The 24,671-nt window shown below is 43.5% G+C and overlaps 1 pseudogene; it reads right to left on the reverse strand.

Moving 5' to 3' along the window:
* LOC138968959 (E3 ubiquitin-protein ligase MYCBP2-like) overlaps positions 1-24,671 on the reverse strand; it is a 148,839-nt pseudogene that overhangs the window by 76,303 nt on the left and 47,865 nt on the right.

Below are 24,671 nucleotides of genomic sequence, written 5' to 3' on the forward strand. Positions count from 1 at the left end.
TTTTTTCGGCCTATAATAGATAATGTGCAAGAATAGTACTGTCGAGGTAAGTGTTATATTGACACGGTAACAGTAGCAAAGAGACGGCTACCTTCATGACAGTGATGGCGTGGAACACATCCTTCCTGTCCTTGACCGTCACTTCGTAAGGCGTGTCCAGCTGTGGTGCGGGCAGACCGCCAAAGGTCTTGTCCCCGTCGTCAGGACGACTGAGGCGTCTCATCTTCTTCAGGTCGTCCCCAAAGTTCTCCTTGCGGTCCACCGGCACTGCTCGCACCTCCACCTGGTGGTATAGTTAGTCAATTACAAGAAATTCATAACACTCTTCCATGGAAAGCCACATAAGAACAAGACTGGGCAGCTCTCATTACAGAAATGCTGTGAGAGCTTTGTGAAAGGTGTATGACGTTATGCATTATACCAGCACGCAGATGTCTAAAACAGCATCATTTTATTGTATGACCTGGATGTTTCCTGACTGCTTGTAAAACTTCCTAAATATTTTGCAGTGATCATTTATTCTGCTATTCAGCAATGGCCCGGCCCACCCTACCTACTTTTATCATGTCTAAAACAATGGCATTAAATTGTTTCATGATCTGGATGTTTCCTGACTGCTTGCAACACTTTGTATATATTTTCTCTGGTACATAATACGGTGGCAATGTCACCGTCTTCACTGTCCAAATAACCATTATTGATGGTACTCTTACCACGGCCATTCAGCTAGCCACAGAACATCTGCTGCTCTGATGATGCCTAGCAAGAGGGCACAGTATCATGCAGCAATCAAGTCTTTGAGGCTGGTCAGTTATTTGACGTGTAAACTACAGCAAACTCACTCCGTGGACCAGCCCCTTTAGAAGCAACTCACCTTGAGGTTAGGGACGTGGACCAGCTGGCCGTACTGATCCCTGGTGAGGATGGTGACCAGGGTGGGCCAGTTGCACTTGAGGTCCTCCATGTTGCAAACGATCTCACACTGCTTGGGGTCCAGGTAAGAGTCCGGCTGCAGCCATCTGTTGCACGGTTCAACATACACATGGTCAGCAAGAAAGAAGAATTTGAGTCCGGCTGCAGCCATCTGTTGCACGGTTCAACATACACATGGTCAGCCAGAAAGAACAATTTGAGTCCGGCTGCAGCCATCTGTTGCACGGTTCAACATACACATGGTCAGCAAGAAAGAACAATTTGAGTCCGGCTGCAGCCATCTGTTGCACGGTTCAACATACACATGGTCAGCAAGAAAGAAGAATTTGACAACTTATTTCATCCCTGAATTTGCCTTATACATTTTTATTCAGTCTGGGCTTACATTCCATTTAGTAGCAAGTTTAATCCTGTTGTTTTTTGGATTTTTTCTTGTTTGAGAATCAGACTGATGGGACACTAAAAAAGATATTTTATCTCAATCCATTCAAGAGACTGTTGAAACATGAAGAAGTTTAACATAACAATTATGACGAAAGCAGAACAATGGTGACTGCGCGTGTGAGTGAGAAATAAAAAGACCAAACAATACTGTACTCACATGTTTGACAATTATGTTCCCATGATCACAACCTCCCTTCACTTCAAGTAATCCCTTTTAAAATGACTATCCTCCAAAGCATGAGAGTTTGCAGGTAAAGTTGACGATAAAGTCAAGCAAGCCTAAAGGAGAACCAAGACGGAGAACACCGACCTGGCAAGCCTTCCACCGCTGGTACCAGCAGTGCAGGACACAAAATCCTTGAGGAACGCTCGTTCGTTGGACTGCCAGCAGAAGGGGAGGTTACCCTCCAGGGCCTGCATGATGGTGGGGGGATGGGAGAGTGCAAAGCCCTTGCCCAGCAGCTGAGAGTGAGACTCGAACACCATCTGCGCTCCTTCCTCGATCACGTCCAGGTCCTCTTCCATCTCCTCCATGGTCACTGACACACATAGACCATAAGACTTTATTGCAAGCATGTGCAGTAGGTAGGGGTTACACACAGAGTCTCAGTGGATATACAAAATATTGCTCTATGTTAGCGGATCATGAAAAATACAAGCTGGATTTGCTCACTTGACATTTTTAAAGTAGAACCTGGCGGTTTTGAAAAGTTCAAATTTTATTGGCTACACCATTCCGACACTGTTACTGATGATGAGAAAAAACACACCAAGAAAATGGTGTTTGCAAAGAAAAGAGACATACAGACAGCTTGCTGGGTCTGAGTATTTGTTGTAAGTGACATAAGCTTACCTGGAGGTAGAGGGATGTCTCTCCTCATGAGAGAAGCTGAACACATGCCACCCAGGTAGCTCAACTCTTTCTCCAGCAGCAGCACATTCTGTGAACAAAACACTACATCTGTCAATACATTCCACACTCAAATATTTTACAAAATGTGCGCAGCAGCTATCTGTCAACAGTTCAAACGTCGAACCTAATCAATGAAGAGACAGCTATTCTCATAAGGTGGCACGACAACCACTGCCTCCCAAGAACACCCATGCATGCGCGCGCGCCCACACACACACACACACACACACACACCACACACACACACACCGCGCACACACACACACACACACACACACACACACACACACACACACACACACACACACACACACACACACACACCCCTACTCATTGTTTTGTACCTCAAGGTTGTAAGTTCACAATTTATCAATGCAAACAGAATGCAAGAATAACAAAACAGACTTTAAAGACAACACAAGAAAACAAGAAAATTCAGCATATTTCTCACATCATCCGTCTTGGAGTTCCACTCGTAACCTATGACTGTGCACTTGAAGCCAAAGAAGCTGGACTTTTCATCCTTCAGGTAGTCTGACGCTGTCTCCAGAGAAAACATCACCTCACAACCTGTTCACAGCACAAGCAGAATATCAGATTTAAATTGGAAAGAAACAGCTGTACCGAAACTTCTCCTTTTTAAGTCCTGTTGGACTGAACTGGATCATGTAGCGCTGAAAGCATACTTAAAACATATTTGTGCAACGAGGTCTGAATAAATTGCAATTGCTATTTCACATCCTTTTGCGTGTTATCAGCTTTTAATGTCAGTAAAGTAGAGGACTTTAATTTACTTTGTTCCAACAGTTAGTGTACTGTAGCTGCCACAGCATTTGCAAAAATCAAAATGTTGAACCGGTATTTTGGATGATGAAAGAAATATTTTGCCTGTACGAGTCCACGAAAAAGGGAAGTGGAGAAGATCCACTACTGTAGTGTATTTAATTTTTGCAAAAACAGAATGATTCAATCCTGACAACTGAGGATTAGGTAACTTCCATCTCATTGACCCTCCATTTCCACCAACCACTACACTTATGCATCCCCACTCAACACACGGTCAACCCACCAGGCAGAACGATGCCCTGTTTGGGCCAGCTGTGGGCTCCGTGGAACTTCTGCAGAACCGGCCAGTAGTTGGGCCCCACCTCAGCGGGCGTGTCCAGAACGCTGTGCGCCCCTTCCGAGTCCAGGCTGGTGTCGGTGCGCGGGCGCCAGGCAGGGATGTACAGCTGCAGGGAGTCCTCTGTCTGGGCCGTGGCGCACTGCGGGTCAAACTCTATCACCATCCAGCGCACTGTGTTGGGGAACTCCAGCTGTTACAGAAAATTCATGGGTTAATTCAATTGACTCTTTTAGAATCCAATGAAAGGTTATGCAGCTCAACCCAAGCACTTTCAACAAAACCCTCACGTCCCCCGTGTATTTAGTACATATACATCAAGTAACTTTTCTTGAAATCATCAAACCCCAGTGTATGAAATTTCAAAGCTCTAGCTTCAAAACCGTTTGAGAAATTAATAACTGTCAATATTATGATCCGAACATGACTTCGCTATAACTCTAAAATTACGACAATGGTCAACCAGATTTGAATCCGGACTGGAGATTATCAAACCCTAGAAGCATGTAATTTTTCAAAGCTCAACCTTCAATAACATCCGAAAAATCCTCAATGGAAAGTTTTTTGTCTGCGAACAGACTGGCCGCCAGCCGGCCTAACACTGCTCATTACAAAGACTCTCTTGATTCCTCAGGTGACCCAAAAATGAGGAAACATTGCAAAGTAAGGAGACAATAATATTTGCTTACAGGTTGACATCAGCAGTACTCTACCACAGATTCACCATGCACGGCTGTTCCTGGCTTGCATTTTAGTGCGAGTTTAAAATAGCCAAGGCAGAAGGGAATCATTTGGCTACCAACAGCTGCAGCCAGCACACTGTTATCTCTGCTGTGTGGGAAAGGATGGGTGCTAAAAATAGCTCAGCCTGCCTGCAGCTAAGGAGGCAGAAATGAAGCCCTGGGAACAGCCGTGAACGTGACGACAAGAACGCACAACTCTTCCCTCCATACAAACACTGACCTTGTAGTTGGCGACGGAGGCAGGCTTGTAGGGATGCTCGCTCTCTATGACAGCGTAGTGGGCAGAAGTGGTGGGGATGTTCATATCCGACAGGGACGACTCAATGTTGATGGAGCTGCTCAGTGGCAGCGGGACCAGCTGCTTGGTCAAGGTGATGACAGCAGGTAGGATCTCCTGAATCAGGTACAGCACCTGCACTGCTCCCTGCAGGTAGAACAACATTCACATCTCATTTGCTTTAACGAGAAAACAAAGTAAGTAAAACATGCGAGTTCAACAGCTTTCATTATAAGAAGAAACTTGTTGATTGTTTGCAAAACGCTCGGTGCTTAAGGCATTCACACAGTGACAACTTTCCGCCGATTTTGTACTGACAAAGATTCTTAAGAAAACGATTGCACAGTGGTAGCAAGACTGCCACATAAACACTGATCATCTGTCACCTGCCCTGTCCGAATTTTAGCATTCAAGTCCACAGCGCTAACGGCAAAGTAGAGGTGAACTCACCCTGGGATCCTGAGCTGCGACCGGCCCCACGTAGGCCAGGGACAGAGGCAGTAGGGAGGAGAAGAGGTATGAGCCTCCCAGGCTTTCCACCAGGGCTTCAGCTGTGGACAACGTCATACAATCATTAATTCATCTCATGGTCACATTCAGGATCTTTTTCATACAAAGCCGGGGTTTCCCCGTCTCACATGCCCCAAATGACTTTGCAGAGAGGGTGTAAAACTTATAGTTCTCTCATCTATGATTTCAAGTTGCCTTATGCCTTCTCCCCGTCAGTATATCTGCCTTTACACCTGTGCTCACAACCGAGCTCTGATCAACACTGAAATACCCTGTGACACCCCCCTCCCCCCCCCCCAAACAAAATTAAGAAATCAAGGTCTTAAAAAGGGGGAAGTTTTAAATTGGGTTCTACAGTATTCACAGAAAAGCTAGCAAACACTGAAACAACATATAGACTCAAAGTTATGGAACGTACCTACATTCTTTACTTTCACAAAAGTAATCATTTCAATATAAATGCACAGGACAGATACACACCAGCAACATATGCTAAAGGAATCATACTGGCCTCAGTTAACAACGCAAATTGACAGAGAACAGTAAAATATGTGTGAAAGGGGCTTGAGGGTGAGAATGGGTTGCAGTGTGAGGATGGAACAGGCAGAAATGTGTGTGTGTGTGTGCGTGTGTGTGAATGCACACATGCTCTGTGTATGTGTTTGTGTGTGTGTGTGTGTGTATACAATAGTGCGTGCGAGCGATCATGCGCATGTGTGTGGAACTATCAATATTCTTACCACGCTGGCTGTGAGAGCGATGCAGCAGGTCAGTGGCAGTCCTACAGATGGCGCCGGTGATGTCGATGGCATTCTTGCGTGCCTGAAGCTCTGCCAGCGTCTTGGCGTGCTGACTCTGCTGGTCGCCTTCCTGTGGTGCGCTGCAACAACCACACACACATCAACAATGAATGAATACAGTGGAACCCCCTTTTAAGCCCCCCTCCTATTTAAGACCTTGTTTTCTCCGACTTTCTGTTCTCCACCTCTGTAAAATTACCCACATTTTAAGACTCCTTCCTGTCGAAGACCTGATTTTCTAAGATTTGTGGAGGTCTTCAATGTGGGGTTCCACTGTAAAAAGCAAGCATTCACTTTCTGCACCAATAAATTCCCTGGTGCGCTTTTCACACCATTTTAAAGCTCTCAACCTGGGACACACAAAACAACTACTAAAGTGAGCTTAAAAGTCAGTAACTTGCATGCACATCCAAAACTTCAATGCTTCATTCATCAGAAAATATCCTACAGCAGAAATAATTCCAAATACAATCAACCAATCACTCAATCAACAAACCAATTATCCAATAAAACTATTCAATCAAGCAACCAATCACAACACTTACCTGTAGTAAAGAATCTGAGGGATCTGTCCCCGAAGATGATTGGTGCCGTTGATGCTGAGTGAACAGGCAGAAAAGGTGAAGGTCGTGCCGTCAGAACACTTGACCTTGGCCATACCACCGTCGCCATTGTAGGTGCGCTGCCCAGTGTTCTTCAGCTTCAGGGCATACTTTGTTCCCTCCTAAAAATGCACATGTCATCAGTTGACAACACAACAGTTCTCTGGAGTGACAAAACAGTACATTACTCAGCTTCAGGGCATACTCTGTTCCCTCCTGAAAATGCACACGTCATCAGTTTGGAACACGGCAACTCACTGGAGTGACAAAACGCACCATCCTCTGCTGACTGCTCTCAGTGTCATAAGACATATATATGCATTCTAGAATGGCTTGGACACATTTCAAATTCTGGTTAATTTCAAATCTGAATTTTCAGATATCTTTTACCAGGGTTGGGTATATGAGATGGGGATACAGATGAAGGTGAGCTGGAGTTGCATGACAATGCAGACAATGCACATATTAAGTGAAAATTCCCTTTCCACAAAAGCACTATTTACCTCAAACTTTCCCAAGAGGTTCGAGGAAAGCTTTTTTATTTGACAATCTTCAAACTGACATTTGTGGTTGGTTCTAGAAAATCTCAAACTCAACAGTTCCACTGAGTTACATGTATGAACAATATATTCCATCACAGAAACCCACTACAGTCGAACCCACTTAAAACGAACACGCTAGTTACGAATTTTGACTTATAACGTATTAGTTTTAAGTTCCCAACTGAATACCTCTTTCTTCATGCTTAAAAAAAATGCTTAAAACGAATTCTTTGTAACGAATTTATGCTTATAACGAGCACTTTTTGGATTCCCAAGCATGCATAATGTCTGTAATTTACTCACGCTTATGACGAAATCTTTAAACTCGTCCCGAGATCGACATATCATGGGAATTTGAGAAGTTTGAATACATGTGTCAAAGTCTTCCCTTGCGTCGACTGCTTGAACCATTGCTCAACCGATCACTGAATAAAGTTAAACTGATTACACTGTACTCACAAAACAATTTCAAATTTAGAATCAAAGTGATTGATAGCTCAGACACTGAACATGAATGACTGACTGACGTTTATTTCCTTCGCGAATACCAAAAACGAAACATCAATGTTTAGAACGGAAGCCATTGCCAAAAAATATAGATGCCAGAGTGGTTTCCCTTGGACAAGGGAAACCACACTCTCAACGTTTGCGTTCGCCGGTTCGCGATAGTTTATCAGTCAGTCAGTGCTTTCGATTTGGATTTGAACATCATGTTGCAACAAAACAAAACAAAAAACTAAATTGGCCAAGGTTTGCTACCCGTCGCCAAGGTAAGTGATTCCGGACACATGATAAGAACACCGCGAATGTGGACAGTGTCAGTGTGTGCGTGTGTGTGTGACCAAAAACGTAACAACTGGATGACACATACATCTGTGTGCTCACTCTCACTCAAACTCAACAATCATCACTCAACATGAGACACACATGAACATGTAACTGAATGTCACTTTATTGTCTAAACGTGAAGCAGCATGAAAGTTGCGAAAGAAACAAATTGAAACACCATAAAATGTACAAGACTTTAAAAAAACAAAAAAAAAATCAATCAATTTTCTTAATACGAATTTTGGTTAAGACGAACTTTTTTTCCGATCCCCAGTGATTCGTCTTAAGCGAGTTCGACTGTATATATTTTCATGTACTGCACACAGATATTAACACTGCAGTGTTTCTCACCCTGATAGGAACAGGCTGCTCAAACTTGATCTCAGCGATGAGGTTGACCGTGTCGTCAGGGCCGAACGTTCCCTTCACTACCTCCAGGCTGTTCCAGCGCTGAGCGTGGGACACCTCTCCTTTGGCGTCACTGCCCGGCTGGCAACACAAGAGTCCAACAATTTCATACATGCTCTGACTGTAAAAAGTATAAAAATCCAGACCTCACAAAATACTGCAACACTTTATGAATCTTCATCCCTGACAGGTAAGCAAATACAAAATAAACCCTTATTTTCACACTTTCCATTTCAGGACTGGTTTTTACACTAAAATTTCGGTGGTCTTCCAATGGGGGGATCACTGTATTTGTATAGATATTGATTTTAATTGTGGTGTTCGTCATCTGCTATGGCCAGGGGGGACTACTCTCATCCGCCCTTGGACCAGGGCAGAGTACACTGGGTAATATGTAGATGAGATTCTTCTTCTGCGTTCATGGGCTCACACTCCCATGTACACTAGTGGTTTTTTACGTGTATGACCGTTTTTACATCGCCATTTAGGCAGCCATACACCGCTTTGGGGGAAATATAGATGAGATGACAACGAGAGCAGAATCAACAGGCACCGGATGGTAAGTATTTACTACATGACAGAAACTACTCCTTTCAACCAGTCCTCACCTCTCCTGTGACCTCCACCAGCAGTTCAACCTCGTACTCGTAGTTTCCGGAACCTCCGTACACACAGATCCCAGCAATGACGATGCCGGGCTTGTCCACAGAGAATGCCACTGCGTCAGGGCTACCGTTGCCCGTGTTCCAGAATGCGATCTGCGTCATGCGCGTGAAGCGGTTGGGGGTCACCAGCAGAGGGCGTGTGCTGGTGTCAAGGTCAACCTGAGAGTAAACACAGCGGTGGGAAATACAAATGTTATCTGTCATTATGAATGTATGACTGACTTGTCTAAGCCCAAATTTCACGAAAAAAACTTAACAGCATAACATCACAGAAAACAAACGCTGTCAAAAACAACAATTGATCTGCTGTCATTGATAGAACCACTCACAAACTGGTGCAATGGTACCTTCTACACATAATGTGTTCGAATTGTTTAAACTGCTCAAAATGAGCCTTGGACACCACGAGAAAGTGCCTGACAAGATGGGACCCAAGTGCTGGGTCGAAATCTCAAACAAACCTCAATTTCAACCAATCCAACCCAGCGCCTGGGTCCCACCCAGTTGGGCAATGTTCTCATGCATACCACCGTGCACTCAGGGCAACTCACCTCCAGTCCCATGGAGGACGCGGCCAGTTCACTGATGATGGTGGCCAGCAGGTAGCAGGTGTTGGATACCAGGTGAGGGGGGAAACACTCGTCCTCCCCTGCCAGAGTCTGACGTACAGGTAGCGCCACCAGCATCAGCAGACGGTCCAGCACCTCCTTGAAGGACACGTGCATGGCGCTGCTGCCTCCGATGCTGTCCACCTGCACATGATACAGAGAGAGTTGATACCTCGCACATCTTCAACAGTGTTTTGTCCTGTACGCAGTCATTACATTGCTACAGTTTCTTCTACCCTCTTCAGTCTTGTTGTCAACCCCACACAACATACACAGATCAAGGGCTCTGCTGCTCAGATAGTAGAGAGCACTGGACTAGTGACACGAGGGATGTGGATATGATTTGGGGCCGATACCGTCATGGGTCAATTTTATGTAAGGACTCAAGAGACAGTATTCATGTCCCACCCCCATGTCACCACAGTGGCACGTAACAAAGAACACACCTTGGTGTTTTCTTTTTGTCTCTCCCCTCCTTCCAACTCCCTTATCCATATCCTTTGCAGTTCCACCCCAAACTGATCTCCATGCTGTAACTAATGTGTGAGACCAATGCAGGGTACCTGTGGCCATGGCCCTCTCTGGCTTATTTTGTTAGTATTGTCATACTCATAGGCTCTGTCTGTCTGTCTGTCTGTGTCTGTCTGTCTGTGTCGGTCTGTGTCTGTCAGTGTCTATCTGTGTCTGTCTGTCTGTCTCTAAACTCACCTCCATCCTGTAACTCATGTGCGAGGCCAAGACAGGGTACCTGTGCCCCTCGCCCGGCCAGGCCACGCTGTTGGTGTTGTGATTCATGCTCTCTCTCCCTTCCTCCCCCCCCCCCTCTCTCTCTCTCCCTCTCTATCTCTCCCACCTCACCCCCTCTCTCTCTCTCTCTCCAAGCTCACCTCCATCCTGTAACTCATAAGTCATGTGCGAGGCCAAGACAGGGTACCGGTGCCCCTCGCCCAGCCTGGCCACACTGTTGGTGTTGTCGTCCATGCTCTCTCTCTCTCTCTCTCTCTCTCTCTCTCTCTCTCCCTCCCCCCTCCCTCTCACTCTCTATCTACCCCCCCCCCCCTCTCTCTCTCTCCAAGCTCACCTCCATCCTGTAACTCATGTGCGAGGCCAAGACAGGGTACCGGTGACCCTCGCCCAGCCTGGCCACACTGTTGGTGTTGTCGTCCATGCTCATGGACTGTCTCCTCAGCACAGCCTCTGTCTCGGGCTCACAGTTGATGGGCATGATGGCCGTCAGTTTGATGGCCGGGTGACACAGCGCCTCCATCACGGCCGCCAGCAGGCGACCCACGCCAGACACGTTGGCCGCACCCTGTGGTCAGGGAAAAGTGGGATTGAAAAAAACAAAGTATTCACTCTGGAGACTTTGGGTCTCTGGAGTGAATTTTGTTAAAAAATAGTATGTTTATGTTTACATCCCAGTTTGTTGCTTGAGTGCATTTTGAGAGTTTATTTGGTACAGTCCAACTCCCATTTTGAGAGTTTATTTGGTACAGTCCAACTCCCATTTTGAGAGTTTATTTGGTACAGTCCAACTCCCATTTTGAGAGTTTATTTGGTACAGTCGGAGTTTATTTGGTACAGTCCAACTCCCATTCTAAGACCCTCCCCAACAGACAAATTCCAAAAATAACTGTCGGGTTTGTATGGGTTGTGAAAGATCGATAGCCCTTGCTTTTTACTCAGACAAACATTGGAGGGGCCAATCACTAGCCAGGCGTGTGTCAGAAACACGTGGACAGGAGCACGTGTGAAGTTCTTTGTCAGAGGAAAAGCAAGGGTATTCACTCATTCACAACCCATACAAACCCGACGGAGTTATTTCCTAAAATCGTCTATTCGAGACTCGCTCCTTGTTTTCTCAGATATTCTCTTCATAACCTCTCTAAATCTACTCCCGTTTTAAGACTCCCTCCTTTTCTAAGACCTTGTTTTCTCAGATATTCTCTTCATAACCTCTCTAAATCTACTCCCGTTTTAAGACTCCCTCCTTTTCTAAGACCTGATTTTCTCAGATATTCTCTTCATAACCTCTCTAAATCTACTCCCGTTTTAAGACTCTCTCTCTTGTCAGACCTAATTTTCTCAGGTTTTTGAGGTCTTAAAATGGGGGTTTCACTGCAGATCAGGTTTGAAGCAGGTCTGAAATAGAGTAGGCTTCTGTCTTTTTGGAAAGAGAATCTCACTTACAAAATGAAACTATGACAAGGGTGTCCATCACATTGCAAAAGAATGATCTTTTCAACAAAATTATTCAAAAACAGGCCCCCAAAATTGCACTCAAGCAGAAAACTCTGTTCTCACTTGAATGCGAACATAAACATACTATTTTAAACATTCAGATCTGAACATCAAATGTGCTTCAATTCGGTTATACATTTGTACATGTATCTAAAAATCTATACAAATCAAACAACAACAAAAAAACCACAAACAAAAGGAAAGAAATATATTTTGACTAACCTGTAAATCAAAGGAGTGATTTCACATCAACACGAATGAGTGAGAAAAATATCGTGTGGATGAAGTGTTAAAATCAAAAAAGAGACCAAAAAGCAATGTACTCACGTTAAAATGACGAACACGGAACGAATAACAGCGACGTTTCGACCTAAGGGTCTTCTTCAGGCACAAAAACACAAAAGTACACACACAAAAAAGAAGAAGAAAGACGATAGAACAGATAAAGAGGAGAATAATTGACAAAACAACTGCACTGCACAAACCAACAAATGACAAAGACAGAGAGGCAAGGGAAGCTACTCGAGGGGAAGCCAACAATAACACAGGCAAGAAAAAGTTAGAGTTGAAAAGCGGCAGTTTTGAGGTCTGTAGACCAAACAAAATGTGGGGGGGGGGGGGGGGGGGGATGAATGGGAACGAAAGAGGAGACTCACGTACCCATGTGGACACACACACACACACACACACATATACACACAAGGTGGAACAGCGGAGAGAAGGTTTAGATGAATGAATTAACGGTGGATGTTAATTCCATCGGGGCAGGTAGTGCCGAGGGATGATATGATGTGGGACTCCATGAGTTTGCGCTCGAAGGAGTCGCCACGTACTTGCCACAGAGCCATGACTCTGACATGATCAAGTAAGTGATTAACGGCGGTGAAATGAAGGGATGCTGGCCTATTGCGGGAATGATGGATGTCGGCCAGATGCTTGGAGGCGCGGTTTCTCCGATATAAATCTGGCGACAAGAGAGGCAGACGATCGCATAGACAACGTTGTGACTTTGACAGTCAAACGTTCTCTTGACCGTGAAGGAGCCACGAGGGCCTTGGAGGCAGGTGTCAGAGTGGAGGAAGGGACAAGATTTGCAATTTCGTTTAGAACAAGGAAATGTCCCAGGGGCTGTGGGGTTGGTGGGACTGCGAAGACGGGATCTCACCAAGAGGTCGCGAACGCTGCAGTCTTTTCTGAAAGCACAGAGTGGTTTTTGAAGGAAGTGACTCTGTTGGTTCGATCTTTGCTCAAAAACCACTCTGTGCTTTCAGAAAAAACCGCAGCGTTCGCGACCTCTTGGTGAGATCCCGTCTTCGCAGTCCCACCAACCCCACAGCCCCTGGGACATTTCCTTGTTCTAAACGAAATTGCAAATCTTGTCCCTTCCTCCACTCTGACACCTGCCTCCAAGGCCCTCGTGGCTCCTTCACGGTCAAGAGAACGTTTGACTGTCAAAGTCACAACGTTGTCTATGCGATCGTCTGCCTCTCTTGTCGCCAGATTTATATCGGAGAAACCGCGCGCACCCTCGAGGTGCGTTTCTCGGAGCATCTGGCCGACATCCGTCATTCCCACAATAGGCCAGTATCCATCCCTTCATGTCACCGCCGTTAATCACTCACTTGATCATGTCAGAGTCATGGCTCTGTGGCAAGTACGTGGCGACTCCTTCGAGCGCAAACTCAGGGAGTCCCACATCATATCATCCCTCGGCACTACCTGCCCCGATGGAATTAACATCCGCCGTTAATTCATTCATCTAAACCTTCCCCCCGCTGTTCCACCTTGTGTGTATGTGTGTGTGTGTGCGTGTGTGTGCACGGGTACATGAGTTTCCTCTTTCGTTCCCATTCATCCCCCCCCCCCCCCCACATTTTGTTTGGTCTACAAACCTCAAAACTGCTGCTTTTCAACTCTAACTTTTTCTTGCCTGTGTTATTGTTGGCTTCCCCTCGAGTAGCTTCCCTTGCTTCTCTGTCTTTGTCATTTGTTGGTTTGTGCAGTGCAGTTGTTTTGTCAGTTATTCTCCTCTTTATCTGTTCTATTGTCTTTCTTCTTCTTTTTTGTGTGTGTACTTTTGTGTTTTTGTGCCTGAAGAAGACCCTTAGGTCGAAACGTCGCTGTTATTCGTTCCGTGTTCGTCATTTTAACGTGAGTACATTGCTTTTTGGTCTCTTTATTGTTCCCTCTCACGTGCAGTCGCCATTGTTTAATTACTTTTGTTAAAATCAAAGCAAAACTGTTAAATCAAAATCACAAAGACAGCAGCCATTCTATAAATTTAAGCACACTCTTTGGTCCATTTCTGTGATCAATCTTACCACACTTACCTTTCACAAAAGACAACCAAAATAAATTCAATGAGAAAGTAACCAGTAAGCAATGCTTCATGGATGATTTTGTGACATGTCACTCAAAAGCCTAACAATCATATAACAAGACAAAATAAGAAAGACACAAGCATGCTAAAAAAAACTGGTCTATCTGATGAACTACAAAAGTAATAATTACATTTGTACTAAAGAGAGCAATACAAAAACAACTGCAAATGAACTTTTCCTACCAGATGCAAGCACACTGTCATTCAACAAAACTAACAGTAATCAGCTATTCAGTCCACAAGAAAACGCAACGTCAAAAGCAGTTATTGTATACCAGTGTTGTTGCCAGCCTAAGAAGACAATAGGTCATTTGGACCTCCTTAAAAAGAAAATAGGTCCAAATGTCCTGGCTTTAAAAAAAACAATAGGTCCAAATTCACTGACATTCCTGGCCTACCCTTTCCTATACAGTGCCCGGTGTGCGAATGTAGAGATCCTGCCTGATCTTCGCATTACCATGCCGTAGTATTATATTGATGAACTTTCTGCTGTTTGCGCCGTTTTCAGTAAATAGGTACACCGGCTGCATCGGGTATTTCCGTAAACGCAGCCTCAAGTGTCAATGACGACAAACACGGACTCGGCACCGAGTGCATTTTTACTCGTAGTGAACATGAGCATTTCGATCGGGGTTTGTTTTCTGACTTTGCAACTCCCATTCCATTCATTGCAGACCTTGTCCGCCTTGTACGAATATGTATCGGTCAGTTGACCACCAAAACATAAAAACTATCGGTCCACCAACCGGACAAGGCTAGGTCCAATGCGTCAAATCAGAAATGAGTGCGCCAGAGACCGAAGACCGAGGCCTGGCAACAACACTGGTATTCTACTAGTACTATTCCAAAGAAGACTTAACGATTACATGTACAAAATCTAAACAACGAAGTGACTGTGGTAAGATGAACAAAGATTACATGTACCACATTCAGATATGATGTAACATTTAAAAAAAAGTGATAAATAAAATAAATACAGCATTAAATATAAAGTTTCAAAAGTAAACTTTGATTCAATTAACGTACTTACCAACTCACATAAATAGCAATAACTTCATTTTGTTGCTAAGGTATTGAAGCACTCATCCGTGGTAACACGGGAGGTAACTCTAAAAACAAAACTCTACACCATATAAGGCATGGTCCATGGTAGTTACCTCCCCTACTGGTGTCCTGCGCATGCGCCGGACATACACCGGTGACACTCATTCCTTTTCCTTCAACCCACGTTGCACGACGTGTTTTGAGGTGCTCAGGCTTTTTCTTAAGCCATCGGCCTATCAGAGTTGGGTAAGAATATGTAATTTAAGCAGGCAATAAGCTGAGTATACTATCAAAAGTTTAATACGAGGAAAATATGCTCAGAAAAAGCGAAGCCTGCATACCACTTTCAGCAAAAGCCAACAACAAAAAAGAACAAAATTAAAAAGAAATGAAGAAAACAAAGAAAAGCAATATTGCCCACTGAAATGCATAATTGTATAGATGGATAGACATGCAAAATTTTTAGAAGAAATATGTTTGGAATTGCAAAAATAAAGTTTTCTTTTATTTAAAAATGTCAGGACCAAAGAAAATCAGTCCCAATGCTGTTAACTACCAGCAAGCAATTAAAACAAGAAGAGCAAACGCTCGATCGAGTCACTTTCGCAGTTCTGAATATTATATGAGGCATCAGATGGACAGGAAGAAATTGCTATTCACAACACAATGAGTCACGTTCACATAAAATTTGAGCCCGGTCACTTTTATAGTTTCCGAGAAAAGCCCAACGTTAAGTTGTGTGTTGCCGAACAGAAAAGGCTAGTTATCTCCCTTGTTTTTCTGATAACGTTCGTAAAAGGCTACAGATGTAAATACTTTGATGTAAAGAATAATCCTACAAAGTTTCAATCACATCCGATGAACTTTGTCAAAGATATAAAATGTCTAATTTTTCCTTTGACGCTGACCTGTGACCTTGAAAAAGGTCAAAGGTCAACAAAACCATCGTTAAAGTGTAGAGGTCATTGGAGGTCACGACTAAACAAAATATGAGCCCGATCGCTTTGATAGTTTCCGAGAAAAGTCCAACGTTAAGGTGGTGTCTACGGACGGCCGGCCGGATGGCCGGCCGGACAGACTAACACTGACCGATTACATAGAGTCACTTTTTCTCAAGTGACTCAAAAATGAAAGTGCATACGAAAGTAGCATATTAAATGGAATGAAAAAGCTGCTTTCAATATGATGATGCAAAGTCCCATTCCCCCAGAAGCCAATTTCTCCACTTGCAAATAAAGAAAAGAAAAAACATAACCGCTCTAAGTTGAAAGCTCAACAGCCAAAGAATGCAGCATTAGGGACAGAAAAAGAGTAAAAGTCAAAGATGCAGCACACTCAAATTAAAGAGATGGAAGAAAAAGCGTGCATGCCAACACTGCAAAACTTAGTAGTACATAAACCATATGACACAGACCAAAGAACAAAGAAAATGGGTGGCATGGGCACCGAGAGACATGATGCCAGTTAAAGGCATAGCTCAGTATTAATGTTAATGCTGAGTCCTAGCAAAAGGTGGGGTGAGGGTATGAGTGCTGTACTAGCTGACACTGTTTCATATAGCCCAAGTTACAGGCACGAGTTGTAAGCAGTCCAGCTGCAGAAGTCAGTCAGGGTTACGCAGAAGAAGGCAAAGGAAGCAAGATTCAAAGTTCATTTCTAAACAGACCCTGGTTTACACTTTTGAGGAAGGGTATCTTTAGAAAACAGATATAAGCACTGTGCTTTAAATGGTCCCACTTTGTACACCCTGTTTCTATAACCAAGAAACTTTGATAAGATGCTGAACTTATAATGCAATTAAACAAATGTTTAAAACGCATACAAATTGAAAGAACTCAGAATTATAGTCTTCTCGTAAGTGCGCCAGGGTCTGTTTAGAGTTGACACCATTAGGTCTTGTCAGAAGCTGTGTAAAATACAAACCTTTTCTTTTTCACTTTTGCTTTTTTCTTTTTTGTCAAAGATCTGAGGGAAGCAAAAATACAGCAGAAATGGTAAGATCTGGGACTAATGGAACAAAACTGAATGCTAGGGCTTGAAACAAATTAACACACATAAGCTGCACACTATTAAAGTATGTACACTAACACAAAGGGAATTTTTTAATGTTTTTATGAAAAGTGTACAACAAAGCGAATACTTGATGTTTTTGAAGATGAATGAATAAGAAGATGCGGGTGTAAGTTTAAGGCTTTTGCATGAATAGAACACAATAGTTCAAAGTAGCACATGTCAATATCTGCCATCCTTCAAGATAATGGAAAAAAGTCCACAGCAAACCAAGTACAAAATGATCACTTCAACATTATGCAAGTTATTTTTTACTTTTCGAAGCATGTTAAAATATCACACATGGGTGATCGGCTGCTAAAAATTAACATCCCTCAAGAAGCAGATATCAGGTCACACTAAAGGCCACACATTTTAAATGTACAAACTAAAAAACTGTCTTGCAGTCTTTGAAAAAAAAATGCACAGATAATGATATTGTTAATTGATCAGTAAAGAGTTCAAAGTTTCATGCAAATCACCAATAACGAATGCACTTCAAATGATATGATTTGCATGAATGGTCACATTATAAAAAGAACATGCATCCAAGACAACATGAATAAACTGACTAAAATATTTTCTCTATAGTCCTAAGAAAAAACAAAATTCTATTTCAAGATACATTTCTCCATCGTAATTTTTCATAACATATCTTGTGTCCAAACCTCAAATTCAACACCAAAGGCATCAAATTGAATAGACACCAAAACAAACGAATGCCACAAAAATGTGTAATGGGTTTACAACTAACACTGTTTGTGGCCCTAAAAGTGTTGTAAACTGAGATATTCTAGCTTCATGCATCCCACCCCGAGATGAGAAAAGCTTGTTAGATCACAGAAAATCTCAAAACTTCATTACCATATCCCCAACAGTTTCTAACTCCATTTTCTATGTTTTTGATAACTTGTGATACAAGGCATTCTGAGTCTCGCTGCAGCATTCCGTTATGAAGAGCCAATCAAGCTACCAATGATAGAACATCACTGACAAGGCTAGCAAAGAAGAAAGGTGAACAAGAACTGCAAACTCTCAATGTAACCTCAATTAATGCTCCTACGTGAACGCACAACATTGCTGTGCACGATTTATCCTCTAGATTAAGATAAGTCAGGTGAAAATAACCAGATAAATCTTATGCAAAGAAAATAAAGAATTGTTAAAAAAATGAAAGAAACAAACTCTTCAGAACACAGCCTCTGTTTTTACAACATACCGGCTCCATTTGCAGCAGAAGGTCACACAGACACCACCATTTCAGTTGTCCTGTTGGATAGAAGGCGTGGAAGCAGGTGCGAAATGTGTCGTGACTCTCGCTCAGAATCTCCTCACGCAACTCCCGGAACTCAGCAGCGATGCTGGGCTCGCCAAGGAAGACCTTGAACTTGGCAGGGGTCACAGGTTCAGCGAGGATTCTGCGAAGAATGTCCCTGGCATCGCCGATTCTCTGCGCCAGAGTGCTTGACTCGCCCAATACCTTCTTCTTGGTCACTGAAATGGTATTGGCTACAGATAGTAGAAAGATAAAAATCTGACGCCTTTTTCACTCACACACACACACACACACACACACACACACACACACACACACACACACACACACACACACACACACACACACACACACTAAAACTAACACTAAAACACACACACTAACACATGCACACACCCCAGACACCCTCTATCTCTGTCTCACACACACTCTCTCTCTATCACACACACACAAACACAAACAAGAACACTTCCAAAGATAACAAAAAGTGTGTGCAAAAAGTGTAATGCCTGACCTCCGTCGGGGTAGACCTCATTGACGTAGATGGTGAGGAGCCTGAGACAGGCGCGAGAGATGTAGACCAGACGACTCATGTCTGCCAGCGCCGCCTGGTAGCCGTCTCCCTTCAGGCCGTCCATCTCCATGGCGCGATGCGACGCCGTCCAGCTCCAGTCCAGGAGCTGCAGCACCGCCTCGAAGCATTGCTGGCAACATAAAGATAATGATAAGATTTTTGGGGACACAAGTGAACAATCCTATGATGAGTTTAAAATCTTTTTACGGATCATTGCATTACATATGAACAAATACCTGTAACAATTCAACATTTTACTCGAAGTACGTATAGTATGGAGGCAAAATATTCTGAAAGTTTCAAAGCAATCCGCTCAGTCATTGCTGAAATACAGTGCTTTTTGTCATCATACCCATAAATACCTCACCGAACGTGGGGATCGAACCCCTGCTGATAGCGACACCTGGTTTTGAAGCCAGCGCCGCGACCAACTGAGCTATTTCCCCGCCCAACATGGAAAGACCATTAAGCTTTCACGCAAACAGAGAGAATCACTCATTCCTGTAAACTTGTGTAAGCAACAACATTTTTCTATTCCCCTGGTTAATAACAATAGAGACATGGTTGCATTGAACATTATCTCAGCTAAACAATAGCATGTCAATGAAAAAGAAGAAGTGAGAGCAGAAGACTCACCTCGGACACAGTGTGGGCAAAGTCCTGACTCAGGATGTGGGCCGGGTCGACATGTTCTGTGCGACGCACCACGTTGGGACTGTCTCGTGACGGTAGCCTGCACAAAATAAACAGTCTTTAGTGAATCTTATATGTTTAGTATTTGATTAAGGACAGGTCGTTAGACAAGGCAATGTGCCTTTAACCTTTATCCTTGTAAAATTAAGTTTGTTCGTTCGTTCGTTCAGTCCTTCTCTCCAACGTTGTCTCCAGCACTACCGTCCTCTTGCTTTTTCAAGTCAAGCATCACATCAAATCACAATTAGCACTGAAAATAGTCTTCTGGTCCCTCGTCGTAAGCACAGCATGTTAAGCCGATTACTTCTTTTTAAGAGTCTACAATGTTCAATGTTCAGTCATGATTTTAACCTTTTAACTACCATACCGCCCGATACCGCCCGTCTTCCGCCATTGCCGCTATTCCCATACCGCCCGATACCGCCCCTCGCCGGTGTAGCGTCTGTTTCGGTTGTTTGCGGTTGTTGTGCGCGAGCAGTAGTAATAAGACGGTTGCAAATGCATTGTGGGATTGTCTCACTTCCGCCAAGTTGTGTTTGCAAGTGCTTTCGACTTCAGTGCGAGTTTCAATCGATCTTTTTTCACGGGATTTTTTTGTGCGTGTCTCCGACATGGATTCCGAGGACAGCGATCCAGAGTTCACTGCTCTGCTGGATAATCTCATCAAAAATCGACATGAATTGGAAGATTCTGGCTCCGACATCAGCGTTAGTTCAGTGAACACCGCTGATTTGACTGACTTCGATCATTTATCAATCTGACTACTAGAAGCTGAGTAATAATAATTTAAACAAACATACTCGTTTTTGACTGTCTTTGCTCAAAATAACTTGGGAGCTGAGGGATTCTACAGTAAAAAAAAGTTGGTAGTTAAAAGGTTAATAAAGAAATATTAAGGAAGATCACAATGAAGCAGAAAACCTAAGCAATCTGGACTGCAGCTGTTTTCATAAGACTAACGTATCACAACAACTCTCTCCTTCCACTGACTGTGTCAGCCATTTTACAAACTGGTACTTGTGACAAGCAGTAAGCCCAGCTTCTGAATCAGAAACCTGTCACTCAATAATAACATCAATATCTACCTAAGGATAACAACAAGGTGATCAATCTAAATGTACAGGAGAAAAACTGTCAACAGAAAACCTGAAGCGGTCGGTGCAAGGAGTTAACTTGCTCGAGACAAACGTTACCATTCGACCCCCACCTCTGTCTCACAGAATCATGTCACATCACAGTACAGTGGAACTGCCTTTTAAGACCCCCAAATTTAAGACTTCCTCCCTTTTCAGACCCTGTTTTTTTCAGACTTTCTGTTCATACCCCCATTTTAAGACTCCCTCCTTTTGAAGACCTGAATTTCTAAGATTTTTTAAAGATCTTAAAAGGGGAGTTCCACTGTATACACAGAATGTTAAATAAACGAGATAACTGGAGTTTCTCACCTGTAGAGCAGTTGTGGGATCTGGCCAGCGTTGACGTCAGTGCCGTTGTTGGACTTCTTGGAACTTTTGAACTTGAACATCACCCTGGAAAAACATCTTCAGGGTGCAACGCTTAATTCATCTGATCATTACATGTTCTTCAACACACTTTGTGCACAGAGAGATTTAAAAAAAGATACAAGACCAGACAGAAGATTAGATGATATGAAGCAAGTTAAAGGAGGGTAAGATTAAGGATGATGACATTTTATATAGTCAAGAAAATTGGGGCTGCTTTCTCATTGGGGAAAGTGAGCTGCCATACCGTAAGGGGCTACCCATTTGTTTCCTTTTTCCTGCATGCATGTATTTGTGTTTCCAAGCCCTGAGACTTTTAATGTGAACTTTTTCTTTATCTTGCGCATGCGTGCACACGGGGGTGTTTGGACACCAAGGAGAGTCTGCACAAAGTTGACTCTGGGGAATAAATCTCTCGCCGAACGAGGGGTTGGAACCCATGCTGATAGCGACAACTGGTTTTGAAGCCAGTGCCACTACCAACTGAGCTATTTCCTCAACCTAAATTCTTAAAGATGCCTTAGAAAGACAAGATACAAGAGCAAGGGTACACTTGGTAGGCTAAAAGAGAATAGAAAAAGAACAAAACATGCAAAGACAATCCGGAACAAAGGAGGCAAAAACAAATGAAAACAAAGATTCAGGAACTGGGAAAACATGGTGACCACTGCAGCAAAGCAGTGCCTTCAGTCAATGAAAAGAGCAACACAGACTATCACAGACTCACTGGTCCTCAGTGCAGACGCTTGGCTGTCCACTGGAGCCACAGTCACTGGACGGCCCGGAGATGCGTGCCCACGCCACGTACCAACAGTTGGCCATCAGTGGTACTGGCTCTTCAAACAGCATGCAGAACTTCTCTCTGAAAACAACAACAAAAAACATTAAACACGTTCACATGTAATGCTGGCATGTGAGAATAATCATTTTAAATGAAAGTAAAAGTCACCTTCATCAAAACCTTGCATGGTGAGGTGAACAGAGAGAACTCTTGCAACTTTCTGTGAGAAGCCATTAATGCATAAAAGCTGTGCACCAAATCAACACCTCCTGGCTGTCATTCTCTTTCTATTTGCACACTGGTATTTCAGCACAACTCTGACATTTCAAAATGAGAATACTGTAAATCACAGAGCTGTTTGGGTCAAGTTTTACAAACACAAAGTTTAGCTCATGCACAACTAAGGCTTCTATTTCTAGTCTTGCATCATATATTCAATGCATGTGCCTGCATGCATTTAAAAATGGACATAAAGTTCCACACAAAATGTCTGTGCACGAGAAACAATCTGGCGAACATCACATAATTATTGTTCCTTCTACAGTCCAAATATTCAGTAATCAATTCTACATTGATTACAGGACAACGTGGGGCGTTACCTTGCTCCACATTCGTATGGCACCTCCTCCGTTTCAGCCAGCAGTTCTCCGTCCGTCTCATTGTCCCCTCCATCCACACCCAGCTCAAACACCTGCAACAATTCACATTGTGTAAAAATCACCAAACTATTTACAATACTTCATTCAGATACCATCCACACCCAGCTCAAACACCTTCAACAGTCCACATTGTGTAGAAATGACCAAACTATTCACAATGTTTATTCATTCCCACCACAAAACAGAAACAAAAGAAACTGGAAACGTTTTAATGATTTACATCAAGGGATGCCTTTATATATGCTTTGTTTCCGTTTGAAACTTTGTCATCATCAGCCGTTTGGTTCTGATGTGGAGATATTATTACTCCAAGCTCTACAAGCTCACAGAATAAAACAAGAAATGAAAAGCATCTACAATTTGAATAACAGCACAAAAAAATGAAAGCAGGTAAAACCTTATCAGCTAATCAATCAATCAATTAAATGAATCTGTCAATTACTCAAGCCAGCAAGCAATGAAGAGAGCAAGAAAAATAAAGTAATTACCTTGATGCGCCCAAAGTACTCTCCACGTCCTCCAAAGAGACCAAAGCCACCCAGCAAAATGTCAGTGTCACACATGAAGCGAATGGCTTCCACCGAGTGGCCCGAATAGCCCCAGCCTCCTCCATGGCCTGAGCAAACAGAAAGAAAAAGACAATGCAATCGCCTTCACAACATAGCAGAGCTGTATTCTTAGCAATGCTATGTATCTTCAGGAACCCTAGCTAAACAGAAATGTAATTACATATGTTGTGTTTTTGTATTGCACAGTAATGACAAGAGAAAAGCTTTGAATGAGGACAAAGTAGGTTGTGTTTTTTTGCAGGCATCTTTCATGCACCCCAGGTAGTATTTCCCTATTACTTATGATGAGGACAATTAAAACATGAGTCTTGAGTCTCTAGCTGGCCACATATACATTAAAGATTAAGTTTACAAACATGTCTCCTCTGACCATATGACTTCAAAAATCCTAGCATTACAGTACACATAAAATATCTTCCTGCAAAAAGCAAAGGAAAGACAACTGACTCTCAAATCTGTTGACGACAGAGTAGTCCTCCTTGGTGTAGACCTTGGCCTGCGCGGTCTTCTCCTTGGCTTCCTCCAGCACCTCCAGCTTCAGCTGCTGGGCGATGGTCAGCGTGTCCAGGCAGCCTGGGGACACACAGCGTACACACACTTATAGTCTCGGACACACAGGGGACACACGCTTATAGTCTCGGGCACACGGGGGACACACACTTGTAGTCTCGGGCACACGCTTATAGTCTCGGGCACACGGGGGACACACACTTAAAGTCTCTGACACCCAGGGGACACACGCTTATAGTCTCGGGCACACACGCTTATAGTCTCGGACACACGGGGGACACACGCTTATAGTCTCGGACACACGGGGGACACACACTTATAGTCTCGGACACACGGGGGACACACGCTTATAGTCTCGGACACACGGGGGACACACACTTATAGTCTCTGACACACGGGGGACACACGCTTATAGTCTTGGACACATGGGGGACACACGCTTATAGTCTCTGACACACGGGGGACACACGCTTATAGTCTCTGACACACGGGGGACACACGCTTATAGTCTCTGACACACGGGGGACACACGCTTATAGTCTCGGGCACACGGGGGACACACGCTTATAGTCTCGGGCACACGGGGGACACACACTTATAGTCTCGGACACACGGGGGACACACGCTTTTTTGCAAGAAACCGCTATCATGAAATGTCAAGCTGATTTATTGTCTGGTGAAAACAAGCAGGTCTTCCATTTCCAAACCTATTGGTGAATGTCAGTATGTAAACGGTGTCGTTCAGTGTGAGTTCCTTGCTTGACTCTTCCGATTGAGGGACAAGCAAATGCTGAGGTAAGTTACTGTTCTGTTAGTGTTAGCATCCAAATATTCCTATCTCTAAAATATGTTAACTAGTACTAACATCACTCTTAAAGAGAAACTGGCTTTAAATGTCAAATGTAAATAAAAACAAAAAATGAAAGAACAAAAAACTATTCTTTTAATCAATGAACACAACTTTATTTTTTTAATTAAAACAAAGCTTGGCAACCAT

Source organism: Littorina saxatilis, linkage group LG6, assembly GCF_037325665.1.
Source record: "Littorina saxatilis isolate snail1 linkage group LG6, US_GU_Lsax_2.0, whole genome shotgun sequence".
Classification (NCBI taxonomy): Eukaryota; Metazoa; Mollusca; class Gastropoda; order Littorinimorpha; family Littorinidae; genus Littorina; species Littorina saxatilis.